Raw genomic sequence first — 23,430 nt, 5'->3', positions numbered from 1 at the left:
AATAGGTACCCTATACCTAACATTGAGGAAATCTCTTTGAATTTGGCAGGAGGAGACAAATTCACTGAATTAGACTTTAGTCATGCTTACACTCAACTAGAACTGCATCCAGATTCAAAAGTCTATACGACAATAAACACACATAAAGGACTCTACCAATATGAAAGACTATGTTTTGGCATATCATCCAGCCCTGGAATTTTCCAAGCTGTCATGGACAGTATTTTTAAGGACATTCCAAATGTTTGTGTGTACTTTGACAATGTGTACATAACTGGTAAGAATGACACTGAACATCTTAAAACACTTGATAAAGTCTTGAAAATTGTTGGTGAAAAAGGTTTAAAGATAAACAAAGATAAATGTCAATTCATGTTGACAGAAATTAGTTTTCTTGGTTATATATTAAGCAAGCAAGGTATCAGACCTCAACCTGAGAAAACAAAAGCCATTAAAGAAGCACCCAAACCTGAAAATACCCAACAACTAAGAGCTTTTTTGGGCTTGATAAATTACTATGCAAAGTTCATAGGAAATCTGTCTGGTAAACTATCACCACTGTACAAGCTGCTACAGAAAAATGCAACTTGGCACTGGGGTAAACAACAAGAAGCTGCTTTTAATACAGCAAAAGAGGCTTTGTCTGCTGACACCTTACTAACTCACTATGACCCAGGGAAAAGACTTATATTAACATGTGATGCTTCACCAGATGGTGTAGGAGCAGTCTTGTCCCACATGGATGAGAAGGGTGACAGACCCATTGCTTTTGCCAGTAGATCTTTGAACCAGGCTGAGAAAAATTATTCTCAGTTAGATAGGGAAGGCTTAGGCATCATTTTTGGTGTTAAGAAATTTCATAAGTTTCTGTTTGGTAGGAAGTTCACCATCTTTACAGATCATAAACCATTGCTAGGTTTATTTGGAGAAAACAAAACCCTACCTGAGCATGCCTCACCAGGAATTCAAAGATGGGCTATCACACTAACTGCATACAATTATGAATTGAAATACAAACCTGGATCTGAGAATAGTGCAGATAGTCTTAGTAGATTACCTTTAAAAAACCAAAGCCTGAGCTATGTACCAGAAGATGTATTTGTTCTCTTCACTATCATGGATAACTCCAATATAAATGTGAATGATATTAAAAGAGAAACACAAAAAGATGAGTGCTTAATAAAAGTATATGAGTACTGTAAGAATGGTTGGCCTGAAGAGTCTGTGAATGATGACTTAAGGCCATGTAAAATAAGAAATAAAAACCTTTGTGAAGATAATATAAAAGATGGAGAAGATGCAGTCCATTATCAGTCAGAGTTACCTAAACAAAGTACTTGTAACTTAATAAATGATTATGGTGATATGGCAATTTCAAATGTTTTAAAGAGAATACATTAGTAAGAAGGAATGTGATCATCAAACAACTTTGCTAACATCATTAGCACTTACAGAAACTAAAAGGGTAACATCAAAAGAAAAGAGCAAAGATTTTTGCCATTGAATACACCCACTTCAAATACTGGATCACAGTTGCAAAGTGATATGGTCCAGGATATTACTTTTAAACAGTATTTTTGGTTACCAGGAAAGCACTATCAGATTACCTGAGGAAATTGATCAATCAAAGAAATCTATGTCAGTCAAGGATCTGAATAACAGCATAATACTTTCAGATGCCAATTCAAAAATAGTTCCATTAAATCATGACAAAACATTCATTGAAGGAGAATTTGGTGTTAATAAGAATGTGTATCTAAGAAATTATGGGAGAAAGGAAAAATGGATACCAGGTCAAATTGTTCAATGTACAGGACCTGTGTCTTATAAAGTTAAAAATAACTTGTGCAGATAATAAGTGTGAATCTATCAATCCCACCAAATCTGAACAGTTCACACCAACTCAGTTGTTCCACAACCAAGTTCTGTTGATATGAGTGAACCAAGTTGTCTGGAGTCAGAAAATGTAAATTCTGGAGTTAATGATTTAAATCCTAGACCTCCTGAGATAGAGAATCCAGATGGTCAGAATATTGAGTCACCAAATCAAAAGCCACTGAGAAGGTCAAGCAGGACAATCAAAGTCCCAAATAAGTTAGACCTATGATTCTAAAGGTCAAAAGGACTTTGACATTATTGTTTTGTATTTTGATTATGTTGTGGCATATTGTGCATTGTTGTAAGGATGTAATCTACCATAGTGTTCATGTTACAATATAATTGGTGATTTTAGGATACTATCAATTGTTCTATTGAGAGATGTGTTATTGTGTTCTAAGGGTAAAGGGATGTAATAGATTGAAATAATTGTGAGGTCAAGGGAACTCACTCTTCTGTATTAGTTATATTTATAATATTGTTATCTTGAGTGATGTCCCTTGTATACTTCCTCCCGTCCTCTCTGTGTATTACCATCGTGGTAGTTAGACCCAATTAAACGTGTTATATACAACCACAGGCTTCTGTCGTCAATCTATTATACACGTGACATTGTTTACAAACTAAGTTCGATTATTGAAAACCTATTTATTCTATTTTATTTAAATGTGTAACTTATGATTATATAAATTACATCAGTTTTAGTTCAATATGTAGATATAGCATGTATATAGCTTACAGAAGTTTGAACGTGATATATATATATATATATACTAGCCGTCCCGGCCAGGCCCTGCTCTGGCTTCTGTGAAAAACCTTTCTGTTAATGACCATTACCTGTGTGTTTAGTAATCATCATAAACCCGGCATTGCCCACCCAAACCACAACCAACCAAAACAACAAAACGCAAACATAACGCTAACACAATTACAAATACAAACGAAAACAAAAACCTAACAACAAACCCAACCACAACCACAAACACCAATACAAACACAAAGAAAAAACAAACAAAAAAGCAAACGAAAACAAAAACCTAACAACAAACCCAACCACAAACACCAATACCAACACAAAAAAATCAACGAAAAAAGCAAACGAAAACAAACCAAATCCAAACGCAAAACCAACCAAAAACACAAATGCAAACCCAAACAAAAAAACACAAACAAAAACGAAAAAAGAAAGAACAAAAACGAACCAAATCAAAACGCAACCACTAACGCAAACCCACCTAAACACAAAGAAAACACTAACGCGAACATAAACGCCCGGGGCGGAATCACCTGTTTTAGCTTAATGAACGACTATAGTACCCCAACTTATTCATAGTCTTTTGCACTCACTTAAACGAACGCGCCTGTTTCAATTTGATGAACAATTTTAATACTCCAAGCTTATCCGTAAAATACCTACAACATTTGCACTTGATCAATCCCCGCTAATTATGTAATTATTTTTTTTTCCCAACACCAAAACAAAGTAATTAAAAAGTAAATACTTTTCCACAAAATGCAATTGTTTTATAAAGGGAAGTAATTGTGTTTTTCCTAATTTATCAAAGGGAAGTAAGTGCTATGGGACTAAATAAAGACATAATTAGAATTTTTGTAAAAGATGATATTTTTTTTAAAACTTGTGTTTAATGAACATGCCGATAATTATTACTATAATTTGAAAAATGAAAATTATTTCCCAACACTTTCAATAGTAATTTTTTAGCTCATAAATTTAGACAAATGCGCACGATAATTTTCTAACTTTTAAATTCGTACACTTCCAACGACATACAAATGCATTACATACAGAACTGAGCTTTATATATTAGATATATAGATATATATATATATATATATATATATATATATATATATATATATATATATATATATATATATGACACATTTCAGTTAATTTTTTAAAAAAATATATAAAATACTTTTTTAGGAATTTTGAGCTCTGTGATCTTGTCATACGAGTTTTGTGAAATTTTATACATTTTTAATAACACGAAGGATTTTATTTAATTCTAATATTGCAGTCATTGTGTTGTTATTTATAACTTTAAAATAACTTTACTGATCCAAACTTGAGGCAATTGGTACGATAACTGCACGTCGTACTAGGTATTTGAACACTCTGTCTTTATACCACTTTGTATTCAGTTGTCTTTTGACGTGTTCGTGATTTCAACCAGAAGCGTGGGTCGGCGTGGGCGAGTCGGTAAAGCTCATGGTTGCTAAACCGAAAATTCTCGAGTTCGAATCCTCGGGCAGATGAGGCTCGTGAGCGGGAGCGGGCCACGCAATTTAAGGGCCCAAAGCCGTCCATAATAAAAAAAAAAATAATAATTAAAAAGAAATTATTTTTTTTTTGACTTGATGGATGTTTTGTAAAAAGATCATGTAGCTGAGGTTAGATTATCTTTATTCTATAGACACCACCTCCCCCACACGCTCTTGATATTTTTTTCCCTTTGTTTTTAAACCACTGTGAAAGCCGAGTCCTCTTTCTCTTACAATCAAACTTATCAAACCACTTCCTTGACTTATTTCCTTTTTAAATAGTCAAATAGGCGTGCTCAAAAGCTCTTTTTTTTAAATAGATTTGTACTAAACAAATAAAAAAGCAACTACTTCTTTTAATTATTATCTTTTAATAAAATACTTACTAAAGAGTGACATTGTTTAAAAATGAAATATATTTAAAATTAATAATATAAATACAAAAAAATAAATAAAAAATAAACATAACACGAGACACCATTCCTTATACAAAGCATTCATGTTTTAAATTCTTTTGACCGCCTCTAGGTAATACAGTCTTATAGCAGAGATAAAATAAAACTAAATTTTACGAAACACGCGAATGCACTTACACACATGACATGATGTTGTCATTTGTTTTAATTAAAAAAAAAAACCCACGTATTTCTCAAAACACGAACAGGCCAGCAATAAGTATCCTATGTTCGTATTTTGTTTGAGTATATATATATATATATATATATATATATATATATATATATATATATATATATATATATATATATATATATATACATAAACACATATATAGGCCTATATATTTATCTGGGGGGGGGGGGGGGGCTACAAAAATTTTTGCTGGGTGGCCCCTTTTTTCTAGTTCCGCCACTGATCGACCCGCGCTTTTTATTTATTTTACTTAACTTCATAATCATTTCCCCTTCGTGCCCAATACACACATGGCAGATAAATTAAATATCGTGTTTCAATCACCTAGACATACGGGGAGATAATGTGGTCAGTACTAAGCCTATCGGCCTTAGTTACCTAAGGTGCGCCAGGTACCCATCAGAGCTGAGTGAACTCACGGAGCCCAACAGAACTGAGCCCGGAACTCGAGACATTCGGACTAGCAGTCGAAAGCTTTATGTTTAGTATTATAGCTTAAAAAGTGTACTCTGACTCAGTGGCGTAGCGAGGTCGGGTGTCACCCAGTGCGGCACTTAATGGTGTCACCCCCCAGAGGCGTTGCGACCCTTCCCGGGTACAAACTTTCAAGTTTTCGATTTGCACCCCCCCCCCTCAAACTTTCAATTTGCACCCCCCCCCCCCTCAAGTTTTTCTCTATATAATTTGCTATTTTTTGCCTTGGTGTCACCCCCCCCCCCCCTAAATGTTGTCACCCGGTGGAGTCCGCACCCCCCGCCCCCCCCCCCACCCTCGCTACGCCCCTGCTCTAACTTTTGTAATTTAACGCTTGTGAAAGCTGGTTACTATATAGAGTATTTGAAATGTTTTTCCCATATTATTTAGTCTTAGATGAAGAAATAAACAAAGCACCGTTATACAAATGACACAATCCGTTACATTGTCACACGATCCGCAGGTCGATTAAACCACACCCAGAAGGACAACTCCTCCACCCCCCTCCACCCTCACTAATCTAAACACCCCCACTCAACTTACCCACAGTAAACCCAATCACATGTAGATTCATTTATATACACACAAACACTCAAATAATTTCCTTTGCTACACCACAACATCACAAAATCATTTCTCCTACAATAAATTATCCCGCACTAAATTCTATTCCTCTAAATTATCCCACACTAAATTCTCCCAAACAAAATTCTCCCACACTAAATTCTCACAAAGTAAATTCTCTCTAACTAAATTCTCCCATACTAAATTCTCCCACACTAAACTCTCCCACACTAAAAATCTCCCAAATCTAATCTCGATACAAAAATAGTCTCCACCAAAATCGCCCAAACATTCAACTCCCCCTTACTAGATTCCATCACACACCAACCCCCCCTCTCCCCCCCCCCCCCCCCCCGCGGTTTGCTCTCGTCTTCTGTTTCTGACAAAATTTCTCGCGAAGAAATTTTTTCTCAGGGTAAATAACAAACAATAATTTTGTTAATGGGAGGTAATTATAAAATTAAACGAACAAAAAAGAAAAGAAAAAGAAATATATATATTATAAAAAAAAACAAAAAACATACACTGGTATTAATGATATAAAATTAAATTACAACAAAAGTAATTAAAACTTTAGGTGATTAAGAACAAAATTTTAATTACAACTCCTAGTAATTGTTAGTTGTTAACACAAAAATTAGTAGTCTCTAGTCTCAACCAGCTGTAATATTAATACAAAGATTTATTAAATCCATTATTGATTGACAGTCAAAGCAGTGTGTTCTTATAACTATATTTACTGAAAAATCTGTAAAACTCAGACCACGTATGTCTTGTGACAGATTGGTATAAAAACAAGATGGCCGAAACCAGACGAAACCGGACAGACAAGACTTTCAACAAACTTCAGCTCGCCCTGTCCCGAGGATAACACGGACACCACGCAAACAACCAGCTGGCCTGTGTCAACACCCGTAACAGACACATATTCAAATGAAACTGTAAATGTTCTTCAAAGTGGGAGAAAAACCGGAGATGTGTCACAAAAGGAGAGCCCTGTACCTGTAAGTACACTCTTCAAAAAAAAAAATCACGCTTTCGGGGACCGCACCTGGGCGGCATCCCAAAAACACGCTATGTGTATTGATTAAAGGAAAAAAAGAACGTTGAATCCACGAATTCATATTAGAGGACCCATTTACGTGTAAACTGAACGTAAATCGTTCTCAAATTCTTAATGTCTACAACTTGGGGAAACCAAGCGAATTGTATATCTCTCTCAAATCAGATGAAATCTACAACTCTCTACATTTGGCAGTGATATGCGAACATTCGGATTATTCTAGCAGCATTTTGCTGCTGCATGTGGATAAACACGGTCAGAGGGGTCACCCAAAATGGGTACCCCCTACCATTACCCAGAATATGATCAACAAAATTATGATTGAAATATCAGAACCAGACACAATAGTTTCAACTCTTAAAATCGGGAAGAGTGATAAGTGGGCAGTCGATTTCTACCCAAACGTTCCTTTAAAGGATTTACCCCATTACATTGATCTTGAGATCGGTGTGGAAACTTACACCTTGTTACTACAACTTAACGGTAGAAGATCTATATGCCCCCTGTGTGGCACGACCAAACACGGGCCGGCCGCCTGCCGAAGCTTGTATGTAAGGAAAAGAGACATAATATCAATAGATAATGATGGTAACTATTTCGACAATGATCAACTTTTAGATGACAGAGAATATGTGTCAGACGACGCCACAGAAACCGAGCCAGCCCAAGAACCAGCCATAGCCATAGCCCCAACCACAGAAGGAGAATGGACAACAGTTCCGGGAAGAAGAAACAAGCCTTTGAGAAAAAAAAAAGACAGTTCACTAAGCAAAGAAAATGAACACATTATTGAAACTGATACTATCCAGAGCCCTACACGGCCAACCCCAACACGCCCAGCCCCAAAGGACTTTAATTTCGTGGAAGACAAACTAGACATTGTAGAACCAAAAGACATCATTCGAAACCGCTTAACCGCAGACAAACCACACGCCGACTAAATCATCAACATTAAAACATCCTTCAAACTAGTCTACACATGCATATCACGATATCCACACACCTTACAAACCACTCACTGATGTAAAACATCTGGGAATAGATTCCGATAAGACAGAATTTACGCCACACTGAGCATGAAAATCAACAAAGTAGAACACCTATTCTCAACACTACAGTTTAGCGACCATACAGCAGTTCTGACAACTTTAAACAACGAACAAACATAAAAATATAATACATACTACCTCTAAACTATAAAAGACATAATATAATTTTACACACAGTCATCACCAAAATCAAACAAAATCCAACATTGGGACGATTTTAAATAAGACATTAAGCGGATATCTATTCAATATGCTTGTAGCATTAATAGCGTTAGGGCCCACATAGAAACTAAATAGAAAAAAAAAAAAAAACTAAGTATGCTTAATAAAGGGAAAAAACAATAACAAAGAACAAATAGACTCAATAGAAACGAAGCTTTAAAAAGTATATAAATGTCGAGGGGCACAAATCAGCAGCAAAATAGAGCAGATAGGCTCGGAAAACCAAACACAGCACACTCTCATACTAGAACAAAGCATACAAAGATCAAAACAAATCAAACAAATAATGGACGAAAACAACCAAGAGACGACTGAACCAAGAACGATTTTAAAATCGACCCGCGCTTTTTATTTAACTTATCTTCATAATCATTTCCCCTTCGTGCCCAATACACAAATGGCAGATAAAGTAAAGACCGTGTTTCAATCACCTCGACATACAGGGAGATAATGTGGTCAGTACTAAGCCGATCCGCCTTAGTTACCTAAGGTGCGCCAGGTACCCATCAGAGCTGGGTGAACTCACGGAGCCCAACAGAACTGAGCCCGGAACTCGAGACATTCGGACTAGCAGTAGAAAGCTTTGTGTTTAGTATTATAGCTTAAAAAGTGTACTCTTACTTTTGTAATTTAGCGCTTGTGAAAGCTGGTTAATATATATGGTATTTGACGTGTTTTTCCCCTACTATTTAGTCTTAGATGAAGAAATAAATAAAGCACCGGTATACAAATGACGCAATTCGTCACATAATCCGGTGGTCGATTACACTACAACCAAAAGGACAACTCACCCCCCCCCCCCCCGCCCTCACCCCCACTAATCTAAACACCCCCACTCAACTTACCCACAGTAAACCCAATCACACGTAGATTTATTTATATACACACAAACACTCCCCCTTACTAGATTCCATCACACACTACTCCCCCCCCCCCAGAATATTAGTGTTAGTCCCGAGAGTGCACCAAGGTGTAACTCAGTTCACAGGGGTTTGCTGTCGTCTTCTGTTACTGTCAAAATATCTCGCGCGTCGAAAGTTTTGTCAGGGGAAAGAACAAACAATATTTTATTTTAAGGGAGTTAATTATATAATTAATCGATAAAAAAGAAGAGAAAAAAGAATCAATACATATTGAAACAAAAACAAGTAAACAAAAGTTAGTATTAATTATAGAAAATTAAATTACAAGGAAATTATTTAAAATTTTTGGTGATCAATATCAAAATGTTAATCACAACTCCTAGTAATTGTTAGTTGCTAATTCAATAATTAGTAGTCAATAGTATCAAGAAGCTTTACTATTAATAACAAGAAAACTGAATATGTAGTAGTCCTCATGGCTTGCCATTAGTAGAGTATTTATATTTACCAGTAAAAACTATAATGTATGCACCAATTCCTGTGTAAATTTGTTGAATAAAATCATTGAGAATAGAAAACAAGTAATTTAAAAAAGTCTAGTGACAATTTTAGCGCAATTTCCTTATGTTATCAAAATAATTATCATTAAAAAAGTTTTTAAAAACCCACGTTTTCTGATTGAACTAAAAAGTAGAGAATAAATGCTATACATCACAATAATGCAAGCGATCACTCTACTATAAGCGATGAAAAACGTGGGGCGCCGAAGTAAAAGTTTTTTATCGGTCATTGTTAATATAAGATGTAAAAGTTATATTACTATTGATTAGATAATACTATTAACTTTTATTAGGGAGCTTGTAGAGAGTCAACAGTATTAGAAACTGTAAGAAAATCACGGCGCCCCACGTTTTTCATCGCTTATAGGAGAGTGATCGCTTGCATTATTGTAATGTATATCATTTATTCTCTACTTTTTAGTTCAATCAGAAAACGTGGGTTTTTTAAAACTTTTTCTAATGATAATTATTTTCTACTTTTTAGTCTTTGTCTGTTTGTTTGCATTAAAATCTTGCTATCGATTTTATCTTTTCGCATTCACTTTTTTTTGGGTAAATGGAGACAACTCGTAAAAAACACGTGCCTTTTCCAATCGACGTTTCTTCTGTGTTGCCGTTTCTTTCACCATTTTGCCCTCGCGTGCACACCATTCGACCATCAATATTCTACTTCCTTTGTACACAAACACCGCGTAAGCACTACTCAGCCAATCGCGTGCTCGCTCCTTCAGTAAGCGAGTAGAGGGAAAGTACCGAACCTTGTTTTATCAAATTACAATTACTAGGTTATGTCCCTTTTTTGTACAAATACATAGGGGTCTAAAATGATCAATAACATTTTTCCATGGATCAATTTAGTAATAATAATAATTGAATATTGTATTGTCATTGGAAACAAAGCTTTCCTGGAAAATTTCAGCGCGTTAGCTAACTGGGAAGTGCCCGAAATTTCGATCGCAAGATTTGATTGGAAAAACAAACAAACAAACAGACGCGAAAGCAAGTTAAAGAAAACGTGGGAAAAAATAGCTCTGTCGTAGCGTAAATCAAGAGCAGGGTTAGTAAAACCATTGGTTAGTTCTTAAAACGTTTTTTATTAATTTTTTTTTCAGTATTTTACATGTTTTATTTACAATAGAGGATTGGTTTTTGGGCGGTGTTTTTGATGTCGAAAAAACTGTTTCTTGCTGTTGTGCAGGCGTGGCTGGTTCTTGAGATGCTGTTGGTTGTATTCTGTGGGTTGGGCAGTGGTTGGTCCAGTGGAGGGTTGAGGAGCATAGTTGGCAGGCTTGTCTTCTTCCGTTTATGGCGACTAAGATGTTGAGTGTTTTGTTTTTGTAGTTTATTTGGATGTAATGAGGGATGTTTGTTGAGTTATCAGTGTTTATGGAGAAGCTGCGGTTGTTGGTGTAAGGGATTGTAGTGATGAGTGGTGTTTTATTGCTGTAGGGTTGTAATGCTTGTATAAGTGTGAGGTCACTGAGTGTGGGGGGTGGGGGGGACCCATCTAAGGGTTCCGTTTATTTTGTCTTTTTCGTGTAGTGTAAAGTGTAGTGTGTAGGGGCCGTGTATTTTGTGGGTGTTGTGAAGAGTGGTGACATCAAAGGTGGTTGAAGAGAAATACCACGTATCTGCTCTTCCATAATTGAGGAGCAGTATTTGTTGGTCGCTGATGGGGTGTCGTAAGATATGCCCTCTCAGATTGGGCTGTCCTTTGGAGTGGATGGTTACTTGGATGGTTGGCGAATCAGCAGGGTAGGGTTCCGGACATTCTTGATCAGGTAAGTTCAGGATGGCAGTGGTGGCTGAAAGGGGTTGGTCCCTGGATTTCATTAAGCCACCCGAACCGTAGTCCGGGTGGCTCCTCCCCAAGTAAGAGTAAATATATATATTTTTTTTTTTTTTTTTTTTTTTTCTTTTTTTTTTTTTTGGCGTTTAATATTGTTCCTTCCACAAGTGGATAGGTTGCATGTTAAAAAATTACAATGTGATACATAGTATAACATTAAAAAGATATACAATGTCTTAATATTTCTTCTGATTTCTTTGTTCCATGTTTCTTGATTTCTTTGTTCTGATTTCTTGGTTCCATTTGTCTCTTTCTTGATTTTGTTTCCGGTTTGCTTTGACATAAAGTACAGGACAGTACAAACATGATCGCTTCTCTGTTTTTTGGCCTTTCTTCTTGTGCTTGATACGCTCTTGGTTTGATAATGGTTTATTCTTTGTTGGTAGTTGTACTTGGTGAGAGTGAGTTTGGTGTCTTGACGTTGATGGTGGAGTTGTTCGAATGGTGTAGAACTTGCGTTGAGGTGAGGCATGATGCGCATGGTGGTAGAGTTGTTCGATGAATTGAAGCTTGGGGAGATGAGTTGGGTGGGTTCTTGTGTTGAGAGATCTTTCGAGGTGAGTTGTTTTGAAGTATTGTTCATTGTGATTTGAGGAGGAGTAACGTGAAGTAGTCAAGTACTTGAGTTGGGCGAGGTGACGTTGAAGAGTGAAGTTTGCTGATGTTGCTGAGTCGATGGTTTTGAGCTTGGTGGAGTGATGATGAGGGCGAGGTAGAGCTGTTGGCGATTGTTTATTTTGAGTAGATGATCTTGAGAGATGGTTAGTTGATTTGCTAGTGTTTTGACGGAAGCTTCCCACCTAAGATTTCTCCTAGGTGGGTGTCGTCAGAGTGTTAGTGTGTTTGTTGGGAGCGAGGTAGATACGTTTGACGTAGTAGATGAGTTCGATTTCTTGAGCGAGGTAGTTGCGTTAGACGTAGTAGATGAGTTCGATTTGTTGGCGATAGACAGACCTCCCACCTAAGATTTCTCCTAGATGGGTGTCGTCAGGCTGAAAAATAAAAGATTGAATAGTTAGCCACTCGTACATTTGAAGCCACCCAATACAAGTACTGGGTGACTCATCTCGAGAGCGTGTGCGTTCGAGGGATGTGTGGGAGCAACCCCACAGCGGTCGTTTGCGAGATTTGCGTGAGTTAGAGTAGTAGGTTTGACCGCCTCTCGACCCCGGCAGCCAGCCCTAAAAAGGGCTGACCAACCAAATGGCTAAGATCCGTGTAGATCCATAACAGATACTACACTTTGATCTTAGCCAAAAGGCCGAGAAGCGGTAAATATTTTTTTTTTTTTTCTTTTTTTTTTTTTTTTTTTTTTTTTTTACTCATTATAATGCTCCTCTTTTTTTTTTTTTTTTTTTACTTTTATTTGCAATTTAAAACAAGTGCAACAACATCAGCATATTTTACATTTTTCTAAATGTTCTTAAAAAAACAACATATCAAGATGGATTTACAAATGTATACACATTTTTTATTAAATTTTATCATCTAATGAAACCATTTTGTCAGGATGAGCGTATTAATAATAAGTATGTACATGGTTATCATAATTGTTTTATATATGTTGTTATACAAAATTTTAAGGGATAATCAGTAAAAGGGGTTAAAGTAAAATGATAGTGTTGGAATCCGCATGAGGAGGGATTGACAAAACTTGTTTAAGTGGTGAGTACAGCGTGTCGTATTTGAAGAGTTGTCCTTCTCGATGTTTATGTTCTGTCGTCTGCATATATGTAAGAAATGGATCTGTCTGGATTGAGGATGTAGAATATTTGATTGTGGCAGGGGTCGTTGTCGGGGTGCTGGTCGTTGAGGTGTTTTTCTATGTCGTATTTGGTGAAGCGGTAAATATATTTTGATAAGATCAGACGACTACGTGACAATGGATGCGATTGTAAAAGTAATATTCTTGCTGTTAATATTATAGCGGGTTGGTACTATTGACTACTGATTATTGGATTGATAACTAACAATTACTAGAAGTTGTATTTAACATTTTTTTATTAATCACCAAAAGTTTTAAATTATTTTTTGTGGTTTATATTTTTTTATAATTAATACTAACATTTGTTTACTTGTTTTTGTTTCAATATGTATTAATAGTTTTTTCTTTTTGTTTTATCGTTTAATTTCATAATTACCTCCCATTAAAAAAAAATGTTTTCTCCCCTGAAAAAAAAAGTTCCATGTGCGAGATACTTTGACATAAACAAAAAGACGAGAGCAAACCGCTGTGAACTGTGTTACACCTTGGTGGAGACTATTTTTTGTATCGTGTTTAGATTTGGGAGGTTTTTAGTGTGGGATATTTTAGTGTGAGAGCATTTAGTGTGGGAGAATTTATTGTGGGAGAATTTAGTGTGGGAGAATTTAGTGTGGGAGAATTTAGTGTGAGCGAATTCAGTGTGCGAGAATTTAGTGTGAGAGAATTTAGTGTGGGAGAATTTATTGTGAGAGAATTTAGTGTGGGAGAGTTTAGTGTGGGAGGGTAAGGGTGGTTTTGAAATGAGGTGTACACATTTTTTGTGGAGCGCATTTCGTTCTATAAGAGAATATATGCCAGTTTAGTCACTTGTATTCGTTGACAGGTGATTTTTTGTTAAATTTGTTGACCTATAATTTTTGTCTTATGATCTTAGGTGACCTAAACTTAACTTTCTTAACTTATGATATTCAGGTGATATAGTTTTTAATTTGGTGACTTAAGATATTCAGGTGACTTCATCTTAAATTTGGTGACGTATAATATTCAGGTGCCTTCGTTTTAGATTTGGATACTTGTTGTTTAAGTACTGCTGAATTCATTTCGATAATATTCACATCTATCGTTTGGTGTCATTCTATTGAATTGTATCACCCCCGCTCCCCTATACCCCCTCCCTTGAATGGGTATTTTGACTCTACTTATTCCCATGTTGATGCCAGCTACCAGTGACAATCAAGTCACTCAATAAACTGTAAAAAACAACTGTCGATAGCAATCTAGCTTATTCGTAGAACAAAAAACCTAAGCAGGATATATATTTTTTTATTGGCCTGCATAGCTGCTTGTGCTTATTGTATCTTTCTGTGTGGAAATAAGCAACATGTTCTTTTGCCTTCAGTCTATAAGAGGGGAAAGCGGCATGTTGCTTACTTCATCTACTCGCAGATGAAATAAGCACTAACTGCTTAACTAAACCGGGACTGTATTAGTGAACGTGGTTGCTTATTTCCTCTACAGCAGTGGTTCTTAACCGTTTTAGAGGTACCGAACCCCATCAGTTTCAAATGAACATTCACTGAACCCTTATAAATAGTTATATCTTCCCCACTGGCAAAATCCGACCATGAATAATGAGTCGGGTGTTTGTTTTAACTTCCGCTGAACCCCTGAGACTCACTCACCGAAACCCTGGGGTTCGATCGAACATCAATTAAGAATAATAAAAAAAATTGTTTTTGCAGAAGTTGCACTGTTTATATTTTGTGTGTTCTGTTTCTTCATGAGTTTCCGCTTCCTTGACTGTTTTAAACTGGGTGGGGCAGAATCTACATATCGTGTGGTCGTGAATTAAAATCGTGCGTTTTTGTTCTTTGGTTGATTTTCCTTGTTCTGTGGGGCTGTGCTAAGTTTTTCTTTTTATTGATGAGGTGGCATTTGCTTCTATATCTGAGTTTGAGCTTCTTGTTGCAGTGTCTTGAAATGTTGTTGATTCCCTTGATGGTGGCTTCGCTGCAGTCGTAATTGGAGTTGCTTGTTGGTTCGTCGTCTTTGGGGATTCCGTTGGTTGCTGCGGTGTGGGTGATCCGCCTGGTGGTTCTGTTATAATCGTCAGTGAACTTGCTGCGGTGTGGGTGGTCCTGTATCCTGTGTTGTTGAGAGATTTGTTTCCAGGCAATGATTTGTCCAGTGAGTGGTGGAGGAGCAGATGTGGCACGCTTGTCTTCTACAGACGATTACGACTAGCACAGTGAGTGACTTATGTGAGACTTCATTAAACACGCTATAAACAGGTATTTTTTTAATGCTTTTATTTTCAATAAAACAATTGACAAAATATTTAACAATCACAGGAGTTAAATTAATAATAATAAATTACATTTTAGGTGATTCATGTATGAAAGAAAATGATGTATGACATAAAAATAAAAGGAGCGTGTCGTGCTTGACAGCCTCTAAGATTTGTACAATAATATACGTGTATACAAGAGCAAATAAACCAAGAAAGAAAATGACGATACTGTTTCGTTCTGACAGAACGTCTCAGTGTATCGGTGGGGTGGTTGTTGCGTGACATATACTCCACTTTGATCTTAACCAAAAGGCCGAGAATAGGAGTAAATAGGCGATTAAAGAAGACGCGCTATCTTAATCTAGCAATCTTTTTGGTATAAATATAATAGCTGGTTGGTACTAGTGACTACTAATTATTGGATTAATAACTAACAATTACTAGGAGTTGTAATTAATATTTTGTTATTGGTCACCACAAGTTTTAAATTGGTTTTTATAAGTTAATTTTGTATAATTAATACTAACGTTTGTTTACTTGTTTTTCTTCATTATATATTAATATTTGTTTATTATCTTTTTATCGCTTAATTTTATAATTATCTCCCTTCAAAAAATGTATTCTTTGTTTGTTTTTGCCCCTGACAATAAGTTCTACGCGCGGGATATTTTGACAGAAACAGAAGACGACAGCAAACCGCCGTGAACTGTGTTACACCTTGGTGCACTCTCGGGACTAACACTAATATTCTGTGTTAGTTTTTCATTCAATGTTGGGTGGGGTGGAGGGGGGGTGTCAAGGAATCTAGTAAGGGGGGGGGGGGGGGTTGAATGTTTGGGTGATTTTGGTGGAGACTATTTTTGTATCGAGTTTAGATTTGGGAGATTTTTAGTGTGGGAGAGTTTAGTGAGGGAAAATTTAGTGTGGAAAAAATTTAGTGTGGGAGAATTTAGTGTGGGAGAATTTAGTGTGGTAAAATTTAGTGTGGGAGAATTTAGTGTGGGAGAATTTAGTGTGGGAAAATTTAGTGTGGGAGAATTTAGCGTGGTAAAATTTAGTGTGGGAGAATTTAGTGTGGGCGAATTTAGCAGTCTAGCGTAAAATCGAGTAAAATTTCCCTTTTCGCACCTAACGGTCCAGGCGGCAAGTCAATTCCAGTTTTTCTCTTTACCATAGGACTACATAGCTAACTTATCAACCATACTTTACATACTTTCAACTTCATTTTTAGATGTAGTATTCGAAAAATCAATCACACTAACTTAACAAAAGAATCAACTCAATTAGCACCCGACTCAAAGGTCTTTAACTCAGAAAGTCCCCCCCCCCCCTCCTTATAAAATCGTTATTTGAGTGTGTGTGGGTATCAATAAAATAAATATAGGCCTTTGTTTACAAGGGTTTGTTTTATTCTTTAGCAAGATAAACTAATGGGATATGAAATAAATGAAGACTATCAATGTACACATTCAGCTTGTTACAATAGAATGAACACACTCGTAAAATGTGTTTTTAACTAATATTTCTTATATTAATAACATTTTGGATCCCGCACAGTCTACGTTGTGAATTTAATCAACCACTGTTCAATTAATAATATCCACCTTTGGCTTATAATGTTTAAGACAGCTTAGATATATCTTTATTTTATATTTTAAATAGACATAATGGCCTAATAATATAATACAAATATAACGGAATACAAAAGCGGAGAATGGTAGTATCGATATCGCTAATACTCAGGCCTACGGGGTCTATTTTGTTAGTCGGGTTTTACAGCTTGTAAACGTCTGAAGAAGAAAGTAAAAACAGGTGTGAAAATAATATTAAAAATGTACCGACTCACACTAAATTCAGATTAAGTCTGAATGTTTTCTTTTTTTAATTGATCAAAATACCAACGGATATAGCGACAAAACATTAGCGATACCGCTTCTCTCGATTTTTTTATTTAAGCCTCTACTATAATTACGAAAAAGATGATCTTCGTTTTAAAAAAAATTAAACTAAAAATCGTACAGTCTTACTTAAATCAACCTTGGTGTCATTATTTTTAATTGTAAATCATTTTATTTATAACTTAATTTCAACTTTATGTTGAGTTATCCTATACCTAATTCAATCATTAGTAGCACGTAGTATAGGCCTCAACATATTAGCTCAACTTATACAATTTTTACTATTTTAAAATTGTTAATTTGTTATCTTTGAATCTACTCATTTACTAGGTCAATTATTAACATTCTTTAAGAAAAAAATGTATAAAAATTGGTGAAATAATTCCTATAAAATGAAGGAACATAAAAATGCGGTATTGATACCGCTAAAAGGGTACCTAATTTGTGAGACATTTTGCATAGTCTGCTAAACGGATAAACCTAAAATAAATATGCTAGTTAGAAAGCTTTATAAAAAATGAAGATAATCCCACTAAAAACAGAGTTAGTCTCAATGTTTTACTATTTTAAGTAATTTTTTTAAAAACTCACCTTTTAAACTCAATATGAGATTAACAAAAACAAGTAAAAAGTTAAAATAAAAATTATACAGCGGTAACGGCCAATAACCGCTGCTAATAAGGAGGGCATACATGATTGGAATTAAATTCAAGTTCTATCGTTTTTTAAACGGTTAACAGAGCGATGCGAACGACTACATTTAACTTTTTTTATGTAATTTTTTTTTTTTGGAAAAATTGCAGTAAGAGATACTTTGTCAGCAGAACGTGATAAATCTTCTTGGTATTAATGTTACAGCTAGTTGATACTAATCACGACTGGTTATTAGATTGACATCTAATAATTACTAGGAGTTGTAATTAAAATTTTGTGATTAATGACCAAAACATTTAATGCCTTTTTTTAAATATATTTTTTTATAATTAATACTAATGTTTGTTTACTTAATTTTGTTTAAAAATGTATTACTTTTTTTTTCCATTTTTTTTATCGTTTAATATTATAATTATTTCCCCTTAAAAAAACCATTGTTTGTTTTCTCCCTTGACAAAAAAGTTCTACGCGCGAGATATTTTAACTTAACTCAGCCAAAAGACGACAGCAAACCGCTGTGAACTGTGTTACACCTTGGTGCACTCTCGGGAGTACCACTAATATTCTGTCAGTTTTTCATTCCACATTGAGTGGAATGGGTGGATTGGGGAGTGTGTGATGGAATCTAATATGGGGGAGTTGAATGTTTGGGTGATTTTGGTGGAGATTATTTTTGTATCGAGTTTAGGTTCGGGAGATTTTTAGTTTTGGAGAATTTATTGTGGGAAAATTTAGTTTAGTTAGGTGGAATTTAGTACGGGAGAATATAGTGCGGGACAATTAAGTATACGTGTCAACTGGTTATGCGCCATACGATACTGCATCATGATACGATACTGTACCACGATACGATTCTGTACCATGATACGTTTCTGCACCGCGGTAAGAAACTGCATCACGATACGATACTGCACTGCGTTACGATATTGTACCACGATACGATACTGCACCACGATACGTTACTGCATCACGATACGATACTGTATCACGATACGATACTGTATCACGATACGATACTGCACCACGATACGATACTGCATTACCTACTGACATACAAGTACTAAACATTTCAGCCCGCTGGTGAAATGAGAAAGTCAGGATCGTTTAAATTTACAGGAACAAAAGTTGAATTCAGTTCACAGACAGTGTGTTGTCTTCATAGGTCGCGAGAAAAACAGCAAGTCGGCTAGATGTTGTCTTCATGCTAATTAGCTGCTGTCCTTAATGCATGTCCTGTTATCTAACTGTTGTCCTATGTGACTGCTGAGCTAAGTATATGTCCTTTTTGATGTCCTCTATTTCTGTCCTACTAACTAGCTTTTGTCGTCAATTCATGTCCTACTATTTGACTGCTGAGCTCAGTTTATGTCCTTTTTGATGTCCTCAATATGTGTCTTACTAACTAGCTGATGTCCTCAATTCATGTCCTGCTATATGACATCAGAACTAAATTTATGTCCTACTATTTGATTGTTGTGCTAAGTTTATGCCCTTTTTGATGTCCTTTTTGATGTCCTCAATATATGTCTTACTAACTAGCTGATGTCCTCAATTCATGTCCTACTATATGACACCAGAAGTAAATTTATGTAACACTGATGTCCTAAAAGAATGTCCTGCCATCTAACTGATGTCTTCAACCAATAAACCTAGCTAATATGGGTATCTGAATATTTTTGAGGAAAGTAAAGGCGGATGGGCATACTGCCGACCATACTATCTTTTCTATGCCCAGGTCAATGAAATAAGAGAGCTCTACTTCACCTGCAACAGAGACCGTCAGGTTCAAAGGGTACTTGACTACTTACTTACAGTGACAAGGCAATTATATTTTTTAATATTAATAGAATTTCATATCGAATTAAACTTCCGGACTAATCCCTTAAAATAGATGAATAAATCATGATTTCATCAAAAGATATGTTTTTTGTATTTCTTTCAAGTGTCAAGATCCATTCAACGAAACGGCAACGAAAATACGACCTCCATGTCTGGAATATTCACATGTTTTATATTTCAGAATAAATTTACTTTTATTTACCAAATTTGCAAAGTGATTTTTAGATTTATTTTTTTCCTAGCAGGATCCAACTTAGAAAATGATGCAGTAAAATTTTGTCGCTCATGAGTTGATAGAGAAGAAAAGCGTTATTTCAATTAACGCGTGAGTATCTTGTTGCATTGTCCAAGCCTTTCCTACTTAACTAAATGAAGGCGAAGTCCGTTTGAATTCACGTAATATTCTATAAATGCATTTTGTTATCAAACTTTTGGTTAACAAAAACTTAAAGCTAGAACTTTGATACAATCAATATCAGTCAGAATGAAAGTTGGTAAATTAGGTTTTTCCTGAATCTGGTTAGTTGGTGTTCACGTAATTTAAAAAAAAAAATCCATCCTGATTGGTTGTTTAAGTTTTGTTGTGAGTGAATATTGTCTTATTCAGCTCTCTGATTGGCTGATTTAAAAAAAAAAAAACAATCGTGAAGTGTTGCAATCAAATTTTAATCGTAGGTCAAATTTTGTCTTACACTTGGGTTTGTAAATGTGCTGTGTCTACATTTCATTTTCGGTTAATACATTCAATTTACGTTACATACATTCATTTTACGGTAACTACATCATACTACCTACGTCACGATCTAACTACCAGTCACTTCTTCCACACAACTCCCCCACCCCCACCCCACACCCTTAAACATCCCCCCGTCCCACATTCAATGTTCAAATGAATACTTAGTAACATGTATTAAAAGCATTTGAAAAAAATATTATTGGGGGGGGGGGGGGTGTTCAAATAGGTAGAAGTAAACAACCCATACACAACTGTTCTATTAGACTTGGTCTTTTGTATTTGAAGCATTGACAAACTGTTAAATGACCAACTCAGTCAGACAACCCATTAAATGACCAACTCCGTTCTACAAACTGTGAAATGACCAACTCAGTTCTACAAACTGTGAAATGACCTACTCACTTCATACTACGTGTTTTGTCTAGTATTTGAACCAATGACAAACCGTAAAATGACCAACTCAGTTCAACGAACTGTTAAATGACCTACTTAGCCAGACAAACTGTTAAATTACCAATTCAGTTCGTTCAACTTGTTCAGTCTTGTAAATTGAACCACCGACAAATGGTTTAAAATTTAAACTTCTCCCACTACTCGAAAACTTTATGTATATCGTGACAATCATCTCTTGCTGTGTTGTGGTAATTATCTTTACCCGTTGATTACTTGCTAATGAAGAAACATTAAGCTGGAAAAAAGTCGTGTTGCTTATTGATGACATAACCAATGCTATTCCTACTCCACGGATTGCTATAATGCTAGAGTTAATATCATAAAAATGTGTATATCATATATCATATTATACTTTTTGATAAATCCTAAATCATATAGCGAGGGCTTGTTGATGTGTGTATATATTTTTAAAATTTATCCCAGCCTAAAAGATACCCTTTAAATGGACAAACATAAATGTAATAATCAGCAAATAACTCAGCTTAAAATTGGTACCCAGCATTACGCCATGTACTTGTAATGAGGATCAGGATGGTCGCGGAGTTTTGAGGTAAGCAGAATTTAGGGGTAAGCAGAATTTAGTGGTAAGCGGAATTTTGGGGTAAGCGGAATTTTGGGGTAAGCGGAATTTTGGGGTAAGCGGTGTTTAGGGGTAAAGGGAAGTTAGGGCTAAGCGTAGTTTAGGGGTACAGTACTTTAGGGGTAAACAAAATCTCGTGGTATACATAATTTTGAGGCATCGGACTGATCATTGCTCTACATGTTTACCTTGCAGTCTTTCGTGGTACGCCGTTCTTAACTTTCTTCTTAAGTGATTTTTATTCAATATTCTAAAAGTGGTCAGATTTTAATTGTAAAGCCATACAGTCTCGTAATTAAAAAACTTGTTTTTAAGTATCAAATTTCTTTGTTTTTTAAAATGCGATAAGTTTTTGTTTCGTAAAAAAAATTTAACAAAAAATAAAAATAAAATAAAAAATTATAAACGCTTTTTATAACAATGTCATTTCTTTTTTTTTTAGTTCTGAAAAATTTGTAATAAACAGTTAATGACACGTGACACTAAGACTTGAGAGCAAAAACGTGACAAACAATTTCGACAAAATCTTCGTCATCAAACAATAACGGAAAAAATACAACAGATATTTTTTAAAAAGTAACCTTCCAAGAATGTCACTGACAACTTTAATCCCAAAACTTAAAACACTGAAGCTTTTTTTGTGAAAAACAAACGAAACATAAAAAAACAACAACAAAAACCCTCAAAGTCAGCTTTCGCGGCTTATTCAAAACAAAAAAAAATTGAGTTATACACCAAGAATGAAAACAGCTTTGCTACAAACCATAAACAAGGGGCGACAATTTTCTCACAATAAAGACCGACATCTCTACCTCCACAAGGGCTGACAACTTCCCCACAAACCCCGACACAACGCCCTAATAAAGTCAAACCGCGGGCAAACTATTAAAACCCAATCCGACAAACGCCCCGTGGCTGTTTTCTACCTGATGGAGAAATTATGTCCAAAAGCCCCTTGTCATCACGCCACGGAATAGGCTAAGTGGGCTTTTCTAAATGGGAGAAAGTGACGTTGTAATTCCAGACATTGAAGACTTGATCTGGAAACATTAAACACAGAGGGGCGAGGCTGGCGTCTTTACACGTCTTTAAAATCGACGTTTTAAAATTTGAGGGAGCTTAACTTTGCTTTTAGAACTCGGTAACTAGTTTATACCAAGAAGTAAATAATGAGGATGTTCCGTGGAGTGATGTTATAAATATTTACATGTCAATAACTGGTGGATTTCTTCCCACGCAGTGTAGAAAAAAGTTGATATCAATAAATCCAAACTTAGAAAAACTTTAAGAAATCCACTGTACACGACGTGATAAAAATCTAAGTTTGGTTGGGGTAGGGTTTTTAGTTTATGGGTGACGAATTTTGTGTATGGGAGGGCGTGGCAGAGCGGTAGAGAGCTAGACTGTTAATCTGCTAATCCGAGAGTCTCGAGTTCGAAACCTGATCGAATTCGAATCCAGGTTCAAGAATGTCCGTGAGTCTACCAAACTATGTTGGGTATCAACTTTAGGGAAACAAAGGCGGCTGGACATTGTGATGACCACACTATTCCTTCATATGCCGAGGTCTCTGAAACAGATGAACTCTGCTTCATCTGCTTCATGTATCTTGGCCAAGAACGGGAAATGCTGATGATGTTTGTGTTGATGATGGTGATGATGTTTATGTTGATGATGGTGATGATGTTTATGTTGATGATGGTGATGATGTTTATATTGATGATGGTGATGATGTTTATGTTGATGATGGTGATGATGTTTATTTTGATGAATGTCATGTAGGCTCGACCGGTTAAAAACTGTTGCGATGACGTCA

The 23,430-nt window shown here is 35.7% G+C and overlaps 1 pseudogene; it reads right to left on the bottom strand.

Annotated features, from left to right (window-relative positions):
• Window positions 1–12,604: 12,604 nt before the first annotated feature.
• LOC131957091 (uncharacterized) lies at window positions 12,605–12,732 on the bottom strand (annotated as a pseudogene).
• Between the last annotated feature and the right edge of the window lie 10,698 nt (window positions 12,733–23,430).

The sequence above is a fragment of the Physella acuta genome, unplaced genomic scaffold, assembly GCF_028476545.2.
Source record: "Physella acuta isolate Inbredline_101_S28 unplaced genomic scaffold, ASM2847654v3 ptg001205l, whole genome shotgun sequence".
Taxonomy (NCBI): Eukaryota; Metazoa; Mollusca; class Gastropoda; family Physidae; genus Physella; species Physella acuta.
This window is presented reverse-complemented; position numbering and strand designations above follow the sequence as displayed.